This window comes from Hoplias malabaricus, chromosome 11, assembly GCF_029633855.1.
Source record: "Hoplias malabaricus isolate fHopMal1 chromosome 11, fHopMal1.hap1, whole genome shotgun sequence".
Lineage (NCBI taxonomy): Eukaryota > Metazoa > Chordata > Actinopteri > Characiformes > Erythrinidae > Hoplias > Hoplias malabaricus.
In genome coordinates, this window is record NC_089810.1 from 6,937,947 (window position 1) to 6,950,244 (window position 12,298).

Genomic DNA, 12,298 nt, shown 5'->3' on the forward strand with positions numbered 1-12,298 from the left:
CTGCGTGGGTTTCCTCCGGGTGACTGTCTGTAAGGAGTGTGGTGTGTTCTCTCTGTGTCTGCGTGGGTTTCCTCCAGGTGACTGTCTGTGAGGAGTGTGGTGTGTTCTCCCTGTGTCTGCGTGGGTTTCCTGTGGGTGACTGTCTGTGAGGAGTGTGGTGTGTTCTCTCTGTGTCTGCATGGGTTTCCTCCGGGTGCTCCGGTTTCCTCCCATGCTCCAAAACCACACGTTGGTAGGTGGATTGGAGACTCAAAAGTGTCCATAGGTGTGAGTGTGTGAGTGAATTTGTGAGTGTGTGTGTGTTGCCCTGTGAAGGACTGGCGCCCCCTCCAGGGTGCATTCCTGCCTTGCGCCCAATGATTCCAGGTAGGCTCTGGACACAACGCGACCCTGAACTGGATAAGGGTTAAAGACAATGAATGAATGACTATGTCTTGCACAATGAGTTCTGTTTATCTGTGCGTTGTGATCTTTAAATTCTCCACCCTCTCTTCGGCTCTCTACCTCCCCGCCTCAAAAGCAAAAGTGGTTGGACTCTCCTTCGTGTAAATCTGTGATTCCTTTCTGTTTTGTTCACCTGGGAGTTGTTATCAGGACAAAGACTTTCACACATGTTAAGAACACAGGAAGAGAGAGAGAGAGAGAGAGAGAGAGAGAGAGATCAGACACATCTTCCTTTTCTGATGCAATAGTCCCTATAAGACAAGGAGACACAGTGACTGATGTTCGAATCCTGAAGTTTGTAATAGCTGCAGTTAGCAGTTAGCCTTAGCCTTCAGAGCAGGGATATCAGCAGCCTTCAGGTTTAGAAATCAGTTCTGAACGTGAACGTGCCTCACATCTCACAGATCCAATCACGAGACGAAGCTAAATGGCTTCATCATACTTCATTACAATCTCAACTTGTCACATGATCGTCAAACCCCAAACAATTTCAATCAAGGCTCACACTGGGCCTCGTGCTGTCTGCTCTTCCCGGACCTGCCGTGGCCTGCTCTGGGGGGTGGGGTGAGGGAGGGTATATGGAAGGGTTCAGGATGTTGTTCCAGCCCAAATCTTACCCACCAGCCTCTTATGGTCAGTCTTTTGAATGCATTCAGTCAAAGGTCTATGGACATGTACCCAGAGTTGTTGCTGTGGGCAGGCAGTGGTTTCAATAGAATTGTATTGAATCATATACACACGAGTCTATGAGTTGTTGCATGGTGACACTGTGGGTAGTGTCCTCTTCACACAGCTCCAGGGGGTTCCAGTGACTTGGTGAATGACTGGGAGAGTGTGTGAGTGAGAGGGTGACTGTGTCAAATTTTCCACAGGTGTGTGTGAGTGAATGGGTGAGTGTGTGGAATTCTCCACAGGTGTGTGTGATTGAGTGAAACTGTCCACTGGTTCGTGCGTGTGTGTGTGTTTGAGTGAGAGAGAGAGTGTGTGTGTGTGCGCGTGCGTGTGTGTGTGTGTGTTTGAGTGAGAGAGAGAGTGTGTGCGTGTGCGTGTGTGTGTGTGTGAGAGAGAGGGTGAGTGTGTGGAACTGTCCACAGGTGTGTGTGAGTGAGTGAGTGAGTGAGAGGGTGTGTGTGTGTGTGTGTAAGAGTGTGTGTGTGTGTGTGTGAGAGAGAGAGGGTGAGTGTGTGAAACTGTCCACAGGTGTGTGTGAGTGAGTGTGTGTGTGTGTGTGTGTGTGTGTGTGTGTGTGTGTGTGTGAAACTGTCCACAGGTGTGAGTGAGTGAGTGAGTGTGTGTGTGTAAGAGGGTGTGTGTGTGTGAGAGAGAGAAGGTGAGTGTGTGAAACTCTCCACAGGTGTGTGTGTGTGTGTGTGTGTGTGTATGTGTGTGTGTGTGTGTGTGTGTGTGTGTGAAACTGTCCACAGGTGTGAGTGAGTGAGTTATTGAGAGGGTGTGTGTGTGTCTGTGTAAGAGGGTGTGTGTGTGTGTGAGAGAGAGGGTGAGTGTGTGAAACTCTCCACAGGTGTGTGTGAGTGAGTGAGGGTGTGTGTGTGTGAGAGAGAGGGTGAGTGTGTGAAACTCTCCACAGGTGTTTGTGTGTGTGTGTGTGTGTATGTGTGAGTGTGTGAGCGAATGAGTGTGTGAAACTGTCCACAGGTGTGTGTGTGTGTGTGTGTGTGTGAGAGTAAGAGGGTGTGTGTGTGTGTGTGTGTGTGTGTGTGTGTGTGTTTGTGTGAGCGAATGAGAGGGTGTGTGTGTGTGAGAGAGAGAGAGAGAGAGTGAGAGGGTGAGTGTGTAGCTGTGGTGATGACCGGAGTCTGGAACCTGTGTGTCTTACTCCTGTTGTCTCTATAAACCTTTAACCCTTTCCTGGAGAAGAGTGAGGTTTTACTTGAGAAACCCCAGCAGCTAACGGCGCGTTTGATCCTCAGACGCCTCGGACCGAGCCTCCGCCGAAGTCTCCGCCGAAGCCTCTCCTCCTGCTCGCGCCTGTTTCCCCATCAATCCATCAGAGTAATTTTGTATATGAAAGGCACGCATTCAAATGGCTGAATAAGCACAAAAAATCCCTGCGAACAGGAGTCTTTGAATGCATACCTAATAATGCCAAGCTGACACGCAATACATCATATCACCCATTAGCAGTTGCCGGGTAAAGCAGGAATCAAAAGTCCGCAGGCTGTTGACAGATCAAAGAGACCATTTGCATCGCCTTGCAGTCTTTCCCATTCAATCTCACCTGCATCAGCCTTCAGAGCAACAAATACTTCATTATGCTGTGCTTACAAAAAACACGGGGACACAAAAGAAATCACAGGAGACGAGCTCTCCACCTGTGGCCTCCTGGCTGAGGCAGGACCAGCGGAGAGCCGAAGAGGAACCGTGGAAAATCTCCTGTGTAATTAACAACGGGACGGGGGGTGGTGGGGGGCACGGACAGTGGTCTGGGGGCATGTACGAGGGGCAGAGAAGACCCATGTTCAGGGCCCTGGACCGGACCGTCTCCTCCCTCAACACCCACGGCTGAAGTGCCCCACCCAACCCTCAACTGCTGCAGTGTTCCCTTTTCCAAGTGTGTGCTTACTGCTGCAGGTGTGTGTGTGTGTGTGTGTGTTTGCATGGTTAAGCACAGAGAGTAAATTTACCTAAAGGGATTCTTCAAATATTATATGATGTATATATTCTTCTTCTTCCACTTTTTCCTTTTCTCCTCTTCTATTTTTCCTCTAATTCTTTCCTTCTTCCACTCTTCTTCTTCCCTTCATTATTCCTTTCTTCATCTTCTTACTTCTTTCTTTTTTCTGAGACTTCTTTGTCTTTTTCTTTATCTTCTTCTCTTCATTCTCCTTCTTTATTTTCCCGTCTTCATTCAAAATGGACCTCCACTCACTTCTCTCAGTGGAGTCTACAGTGTGGTCACTGCTAGTGTGCAGCACTGAAAGCACGACCGCGATGACTGCTGTGACCGTAATGAGTCCACGCTGACTCACAGGGGTGAGGAAGAGTCCTCGCCTTCTGCAAATGAGTCATGAACCACATTAAAAGAGAAGCATTTCTGTTCAACTCTAAACTAAGGAGAGTGTAAGGACAGAAATGGAAACACCGTATTATTAAGAACTGTTTTATAAAACACACGATCAATGATCACTGCAGGGAGCGGAAAACAACAGCATGGTCTTGATCCATCTGTTACTTCGCATATATTCTTAGGAACACTACAGAGCATAAACGGGTGGTGGATCATTCTCAGCGCTGCAGTGACACTGACGTGGTGGTGGTGTGTTAGTGTGTGTTGTGCTGGTGTAGAGTGGATCAGACACAGCAGTGCTGCTGGAGTTTTTAAACCCCTCAGTGTCTGGACTGAGAACAGTCCACCGACCAAAAACATCCAGCCGACAGCGTCCTGTGTCACTGATGAAGGACTAGAGGACGAGCGACACACACTGTGCAGCGACAGATGAGCTACTGTCTCTGACTCTACATCTACAAGGTGGACCAACGAGGGATTCATACGCCACACATGTAAAGAGCCAATCCTATGGGGTGGGGCAACTGAGCTGCAGGTGTGCGGGGGGGGGGGGGGGGGATAGGCGGGGACTCATTGCACATTCATAGGGCCATGCACACTGAATGAAGGTGAAGGTGTAGAGTCACAGGCTAACTCTGAACAGAGGAGAGTTTAGGGGGTTCATCAGTGACCGGAGGAGGACTCCAGATCACATGACGTATGATATCAGGACCTGACCTCTGCTGTTCTGGGTGGATCCAGGTGAGGTTTGTTGGTTCTGAACTGCACCCATGGTTGGAAGATGTGTGACTTGTATGATGGTATGGTTTGTCAGAAGGACATTACAGAACTATGTTTGTGTTGTCTGTCTGTCTGTCTGTCTGTCTGATATCATTCCCAGACGAGAGCACACACAAGAGCATCCCACTGTTCGAGTGATCTATAATTCTCTATGAATATGTCAACACTCTTCTGTTTTTGTCACTTCTGACTTCACTGTAAAGTGACCTTGGGTATGAGAAAGGTACTATATAACAAATGTGTTACAATAATAATAATAATAATAATAATAATAAAATACTAACAATTAAATTCATGCATTCATTAATTCATTCATTGTCTGTAACCCTTATCCAGTTCAGGTTCACCTACCAATGTGTGTTTTTGCAGCGTGGGAGGAAGCCGGAGTACCCGGAGGAAACCCACGCAGACACAGGGAGAACACACCACAATCCTCACAGACAGTCACCCGGAGGAAACCCACGCAGACACAGGGAGAACACACCACACTCCTCACAGACAGTCACCCGGAGGAAACCCACGCAGACACAGGGAGAACACACCACAATCCTCACAGACAGTCACCCGGAGGAAACCCACGCAGACACAGGGAGAACACACCACACTCCTCACAGACAGTCACCCGGAGGAAACCCACAGAGACACAGGGAGAACACACCACAATCCTCACAGACAGTCACCCGGAGGAAACCCACGCAGACACAGGGAGAACACACCGCACTCCTCACAGACAGTCACCCGGAGGAAACCCACGCAGACACAGAGAGAACACACCACACTCCTCACAGACAGTCACCCGGAGGAAACCCACGCAGACACAAGGAGAACACACCACACTCCTCACAGACAGTCACCCGGAGGAAACCCACGCAGACACAGGGAGAACACACCACACTCCTCAGAGACAGTCACCCGGAGGAAACCCACCGCCACCTTGACCTGCATAAGCGCTTACAGACAATGAATGAATGAATGAATTTATTAATAATTGACTGACCTCCTGTCCACTGGTGGCACTGTTTAACTAAATACACCCAAACTGTCTTTTATAAAACTGAAGAAAGGCTACAAATAACAGCGATTATTCTCTGTTAAATGTAGCGCTACACGAACACAACAAGCTGCTGTTTCTCATGTTTTGGAGCTTGTCGTTTAGAGTTAGGTTTATGCTGCTGTAATTGTTGGGACGTTAGCGCTGGGTTTGATTTTAATGCTCGAGTTATGGTTAGGGTTTACAGGTGTAGTGTTAGGTGTTAGGTTTAGAGGCAGGTGTTAGCTACAGTATCCGGAGCTTAGGGAAAGGTCTATGTTTAAGTTTAGGATTAAGATTAGGGTTGGTGTAGAGTGAGGAGATGACATCACTGTTCGCCCGTTCAAACAGAGTGTAACGAAAGCTGCTCTTCACCCGGCTGCGACGACGAGCCTCACACTATCTATTCCCCGTGATCCGGAGAGTTCCAAGGCCTCGCTTCTCTCCCTGGAAGCTTCTAGAAAGGCTCCATCCGGAGCTGCAGAGCTCAGTAAGTCACACCAAAGACCTTTATTTAAACCCTGTACCTTAGGTTCAAAGAGCGAATCCCCCAAGAAGCCAGGCCCCATGAATTATTTGTGAGGGGGGGGGGGGGGGGGGGGCGATGCATTTTTTAACATGTGCAGTCGCTTCAGAGTGCCAAGCCTACAAATGTCATGTCCTCTTAAGATCAAAAGTAATTGGTCAGGCTGCACGAGAAGACACAGGGGTAACGAGGCAGTTTGCCAGTGTAACAGACTCAAGTGGCACAGCGAGTGTGATGACAGCGAGCTAATAGACCCCCGTCACAGGGAAGAAAAGCAAAGCTAAACACTCTTCAGAAGCATGTTTGGCCACTTTTTTTTCTGTTTTCAATTTTTACAGCATCTGCAAGCGTCTCCTCTTCAAACATGAATAAACATTTACCCAGAGGACAGCCGGCGCCCCTCAGCACCCGCTAGCGCTGAATTACAATAATGTTATAAACGCATAAAATTACTCTCCTAACTGGACAAATATTGTTTTTGCTGCAGGCAAAGCGTGCACATCTCTCCGGGAGAAAACACACCGCAGCCGGCTACAGACGCGGCACTGCACTGTAAATCACAGCGTACAGTACATAGGCCATGGTTGAGTGTGTGTGTGTGGGGGGGGGGGGTTCTGAAGTCCAGGCGTCCATTGGTCAGTCACTGTGGTAGGGGGGGGTTGCAAGAAGTAACGAAATAAAAGAGAGTAAGAGAAGAGAGAGACAGACAGCTACTGTGGTCAAGAGAGGAGTGAGGGAAGAGGGAGAGAGAGGGAGAGGGAGAGAGGTAGGGAGTGAGTGAGAGAGAAGAAAAAGTCAGAGGGAAAGGGAAGAGGGAGGGAAGAAAGGGAAAGAGAGAGAGAGAGAGAGAGAGAGAGAGAGAGAGAGAGAGAGAGAGAGAGAAAGAGAGAGAGAGATGCTCTAGGTGCTGGTAGTTGTGTAAGTCAGTGCTCCAGGGCGGAGCTGGAGTCGGAGTGAGTGGCACGGCAGCAGAGTGCAGCGAGGGTTGAAGGGGGTAATTAAGGGCTGGTTGTAGGGGGCTGTTAGGGGTTGTACGAGGTTGAAGTGGGGGTGGGGGGGGGGGTGGCAGTAAAGGCAATGTTGTGTCTCTCCACGCCCTGGAAAGAGGTTAGCCAGAGAAGAGCAGGTGTTAGCCTCTCAGGCTCTCCCCCTCACGGCACTTCAGCAGCCCCCCAGGAAGTTAACTGTCATCTCTGATGAGCCGCAGTCACACTGTGCCCTCCCCAACAGCCCAGCTCCAGTCTCCACTGACTCCCACTCACAGACCCATCAGCCACAACTTTAAAACCACCGGCAGGTGATGTTCTGGTTTAGCGCCCCCTGTCGAGGGGAGTGGAATAGTGAGTAAAGTCAGTTTGATGGTCACAAGGTGGATCTACACCACATACAAACGTGGTTTTAATGTTACACTATATTTACGTATAAATGGAATCTTAAAGCGACACTATGTACCTTATTTGTCCCTTAAAGCAACAGTATGTAATATTTTTACCCTAAAATTACAGCTTCAGAATCATTGTGATGCTTCACTGACCATTGCTGCTCTGGGCTCGTGACTTATAATATAGTGATTTACATGCTGCAAATCTAGGGGGAGCCCTAGAGCAAACATCTTACTTAATGAGAGCAGCGTACAGTTTTTAATCATGTTACAGACGGCTAACACAGGAGCGTTAGTAAGTTAGGAGTCTAGCCCAGAGTCAGTGTGCCTACCCGAGCAGGGAGTCGAACCCAAGTCGAGGGCAGCGGTGTTGACCTTCTTTATGGCACCTTTAAGTGAAAGTTTGTTTCTTGGCTGATGCCTTCCACTCTTCACACTGCAGTGACAGCACTCCTTATCACATCGTTGTAAACAGATGCTGTAGGTGAAATGTGTTGCTATTTGCAGCAGCAATCCATTAATGGACTGTGTGGCCTGTGTGTGAGGGGTGTGTTTTGAACCTTTAATGGTTTTGAGGAACCACTGAGAGCGATGGACCGTGCTGGACATGCGCTCGGAGGGGGGTGTTGGGAGCAGGTCCCGGGTCCTGGGGGCAGTACACACCCCCGGTGGCCTCTCATATGAAGCAATGGTCAGGTCTTCATCACCATTCAGCTCTGCTCAGCTCTGTCAAAACCTTCATGTCCTGTTTATATTAGAATAATTGTCACTGTCCAAAGATAAAAAATTGTGTCTCTATTTTTGTGGATGTTTAGTTTACTACCTCATTCAAACACAGCAGCAGTCCCTCACACTGTGTGAAAATATTATCATGAATAAACCAATAGAAATGCTCCAAAACTACTCGCAGTTTAATGTTTTTACACTAACTTCCATTAGAAGTTAATATTTTGGAGATGTTTTTATTTATTTATTTATTTACTTTTGACAGCGATGATATGATAAACATCAGTAATCCTAATGACCTGTGATACGTGCACTAGGTTATTACAACATTAAAGGTGCACTATGCGATTTCACCTGAGTGCCTGTGTGTGTTATTGTAGTTCACCTACTTAGCCACCAGAGGTCACATCTCCCGAGTCCAGACCAATGCACTCATTAATGTAAGTCCAGATGTCCTCAGTCAAGACGGCCTCGAATGGCTGTGGTCGTGGGGGCGGGATGCAGAACTGAGCGGGTTGTAAATCCATGTTCTATGTGCAGCCGTTCCGTCCCAGAATGCAGTTTTCTCAACAGCGTTTCTCAGAAACAGGATGCACTCGTGCTGCTGCTGTTAAAAATAAGTACCATTTGATTATGTTCTTTATACTTTACAGTTAAACTGCACTAGGGAGTAAATATATCCAAATATATATAACAACTGGACCTTAAATGGAACATATTATGAAAAATCACTGTGCATTTATACCTTAATGTGTGTGTGTGTGTGTGTGTGTGTGTGTTTGTGTGTGTGTGTGTGTATCTGAAGCTAACCAACACCCACACACTGAAACAAGACCACCCCATCAGTTTCCTGTGTGCTGAAAACTTGGAATACAATGAGCAGTTCTGATTCTGCCCTGCGTCTAATGTGAAGTGCAGAGACTTTATTATTAATATCTTTATATAATAATAATAATAATAATAATACAAAATGCTTACTCCATGTGGCCTTGCTGAACCAGGAAAACCACAGGAGCAAAAAAGGACACATTAAGTGATGTAGAGTGAGTTCAGCAAAACTCTCTCTCTCTCTCTCTCTCTCTCTATCTCTCTCTTTCTCTCTCTCTCTCTCTCTTTCTCTCTCTATCTCTCTCTATCTCTCTCTCTCTCACACACTTTCTCTCTCTCTCTCTCACTCTCTCTTTCTCTCTCTCTCTCTCTTTCTCTCTCTCACTCTTTCTCTCTCTCTCTCTCTCTCTCTCTCTCACTCTTTCTTTCTCTCTCTCTCTCTCTCTCTGTCTGTTTATCTTGCTTTCTCTCTCAATCTTTGTTGCTCACTGTCTGTTTTCTTGCTCTCTCTCACTGTCACTGTTCCTCTCTCTCTCTCTCTCTCTCTCTCTCTCTCTGTGTGTGTGTGTGTGTGTGTGTGTGTGTGTGTGTGTGTCTCAGTGCAGAAGGAAATATGGGCCAACAAAACATATTTTTCAAAGCATGACATCATACAAATAAAGCTGGATGACCTCATCTGCAGCCGCTCGGACAGAGTCCGTGTGAAGGAGTGCGCTGCTGTTGTTTTTTTTTCTCGTACGTTAAGCAAATTCATACAGAGAAAAGAGACGGGAATGTCATGTGGAGATGTACGTGTCGGAGTGTGCTCTGTTTGGCTTGTCGCAGGGCAGCGTCGGCGCAGCAGTGGGTTAGTGGAGAGTACGCGACCCAGACATACCGGCCAGCCCCGAGGGTCACGGGCCAGTCAGGCGAGTCCAGTCCCATCTACCACACCCCACCACCAGCCCCACCCAGAGTGCCTCCCACTGAAGAACTACAGGACCACCAGAGAGGCTCCAGGGGTCCCACAGAGCCACTATCACACATCTGATGGCAGAAACAGTCAAGCATGTGTCTCTAGTGGCTAAATGTGACCTCACCTCAAGGTCAGCAGTGTCTCTGTAGTCAGTGGAACTGGAGTAGGCCATGTTTAATAACACAGTAACACTCTGGGAGGTTTTCCAACAGCTCAGTATAAAGGTTCCCTGGAGCGCACGTGTGGAGTTTGGAGAACTTTGGTGGGCACAGAACCTTAATATCAAGTGTATGTTCTTTGAAGATAGAACCTACCATGACTTTGGGTACTTTTATTGTGAAATGTCCAAAATTTTACGGACAGCTGCATGTCAAGCATTTCTTTTAAGGTAAACGTATCCATAGGCTGTGTGATTTGATGGCATTCGTCCATGAGAACGTCAGTAAGGGCTGCTCACAATGATGGAGGATTAGTTCTGCATCACAACCGACACTCCGACTCATCCCAAAGGCACTGGATGGGGCTCTGTCACTCCAGAGAATGCAGTTCCACTGACTCTGTTGCTGATATTTGGCTTTAGGCTCATGTGTGACTGCTGAAGAGCGCCTCCTCTGGAGATTGTATGAGCTGCGTGGGTTGAACTGACTGTCTGTGTCCATAATCAGTGCAACTTGAATAGCAGTAGTCCCTAATTCCTACAAAAACACATACGCAAAGATGAAGTAGAGGAAATCCAGTGTTAAATTCATTAGTGCTAACTATGGAGGCCCTAAATGAACATTCATTCATTATTTGTAACCCTTATCCATTTCAGGGTTGTGGTGGGTCCAGAGCCTACCTGGAATCATTGGGCGCAAGGTGGGAATACACCCTGGAGGGGGCGCCAGTCCATCACAGGGCCACACACACTCACACATTCCTCACACACTCACACCCACGGACACTTTTTGAGTCACCAATCCATCTATCAACGTGTGTTTTTGGACTGTGGGAGGAAACCGGAGGACCTGGAGAACACACCACACTCCTCACAGAAAGTCACCCGGAGGAAACCCACGCGGACACAGAGAGAACACACCACACTCCTCACAGACAGTCACCCGGAGGAAACCCACGCGGACACAGAGAGAACACACCACACTCCTCACAGACAGTCACCCGGAGGAAACCCACGCGGACACAGGGAGAACACACCACACTCCTCACAGAAAGTCACCCGGAGGAAATCGACGCAGACACAGAGAGAACACACCACACTCCTCACAGACAGTCACCCGGAGGAAACCCACGCAGACATAGAGAGAACACACCACACTCCTCACAGACAGTCACCCGGAGGAAACCCACACAGACACAGGGAGAACACACCACACTCCTCACAGACAGTCACCTGGAGGAAACCCACACAGACACAGGAAGAACACACCACACTCCTCACAGACAGTCACCCGGAGGAAACCCACGCAGACACAGGGAGAACACACCACAGTCCTCACAGACAGTCACCCGGAGGAAACCCACACAGACACAGGGAGAACACACCACACTCCTCACAGACAGTCACCCGGAGGAAACTCACACAGACACAAGGAGAACACACCACAATCCTCACAGACAGTCACCCGGAGGAAACCCACGCAGACACAGGGAGAACACACCACACTCCTCACAGACAGTCACCTGGAGGAAACCCACACAGACACAGGGAGAACACACCACAATCCTCACAGACAGTCACCCGGAGGAAACCCACGCAGACACAGGGAGAACACACCACACTCCTCACAGACAGTCACCTGGAGGAAACCCACACAGACACAGGGAGAACACACCACACTCCTCACAGACAGTCATCTGGAGGAAACCCACGCAGACACAGGGAGAACACACCACACTCCTCACAGACAGTCACCCGGAGGAAACCCACGCAGACACAGGGAGAACACTCCACACTCCTTACAGACAGTCACCCGGAGGAAACTCACACAGACACAGGGAGAACACACCACACTCCTCACAGACAGTCACCCGGAGGAAACCCACCCTCCTCACAGACGGTCACCCGGAGGAAACCCACACAGACACAGGGAGAACACACCACCCTCCTCACAGACAGTCACCGGGAGCGGGACTTGAACCCACAATTTCCTGGTCCCTGGAGCTGTGTGACTGCGACACTAACCTGCCGGCCACTGTGCCACCCTAAATGAACATTGCTTAGCTTTTCTTCCACTCTGTTCCATCAAGATAATGAGTTCATTTCATTTGTTTTTACTGAGACAATGATTTATTATATATAAACAACCAACATTGTTTTATCAAGATTTCATTTCCACAACATAAGAAAACAGTTATTTTTAGTGAAATAAACTTTGTTTTATCAGTAATATCACGGAAAACAAAGCCAAATAAACCACTACTATAGCAACATAGGCTCACCGTGAGGATCCCCCTGTGTCTCACTCTGGTCCTGTTTCCCTGTGTCTGTCTCTTCCCTCTGTTCTTTTCTCCTCATCACCCTCTCCCAGGTGTTTCCATTTGTCCTAACATTGCATGTCCTTACTCTCTGTTCAGGCTTTGTCTCTTTTTGTCCTTGCGGT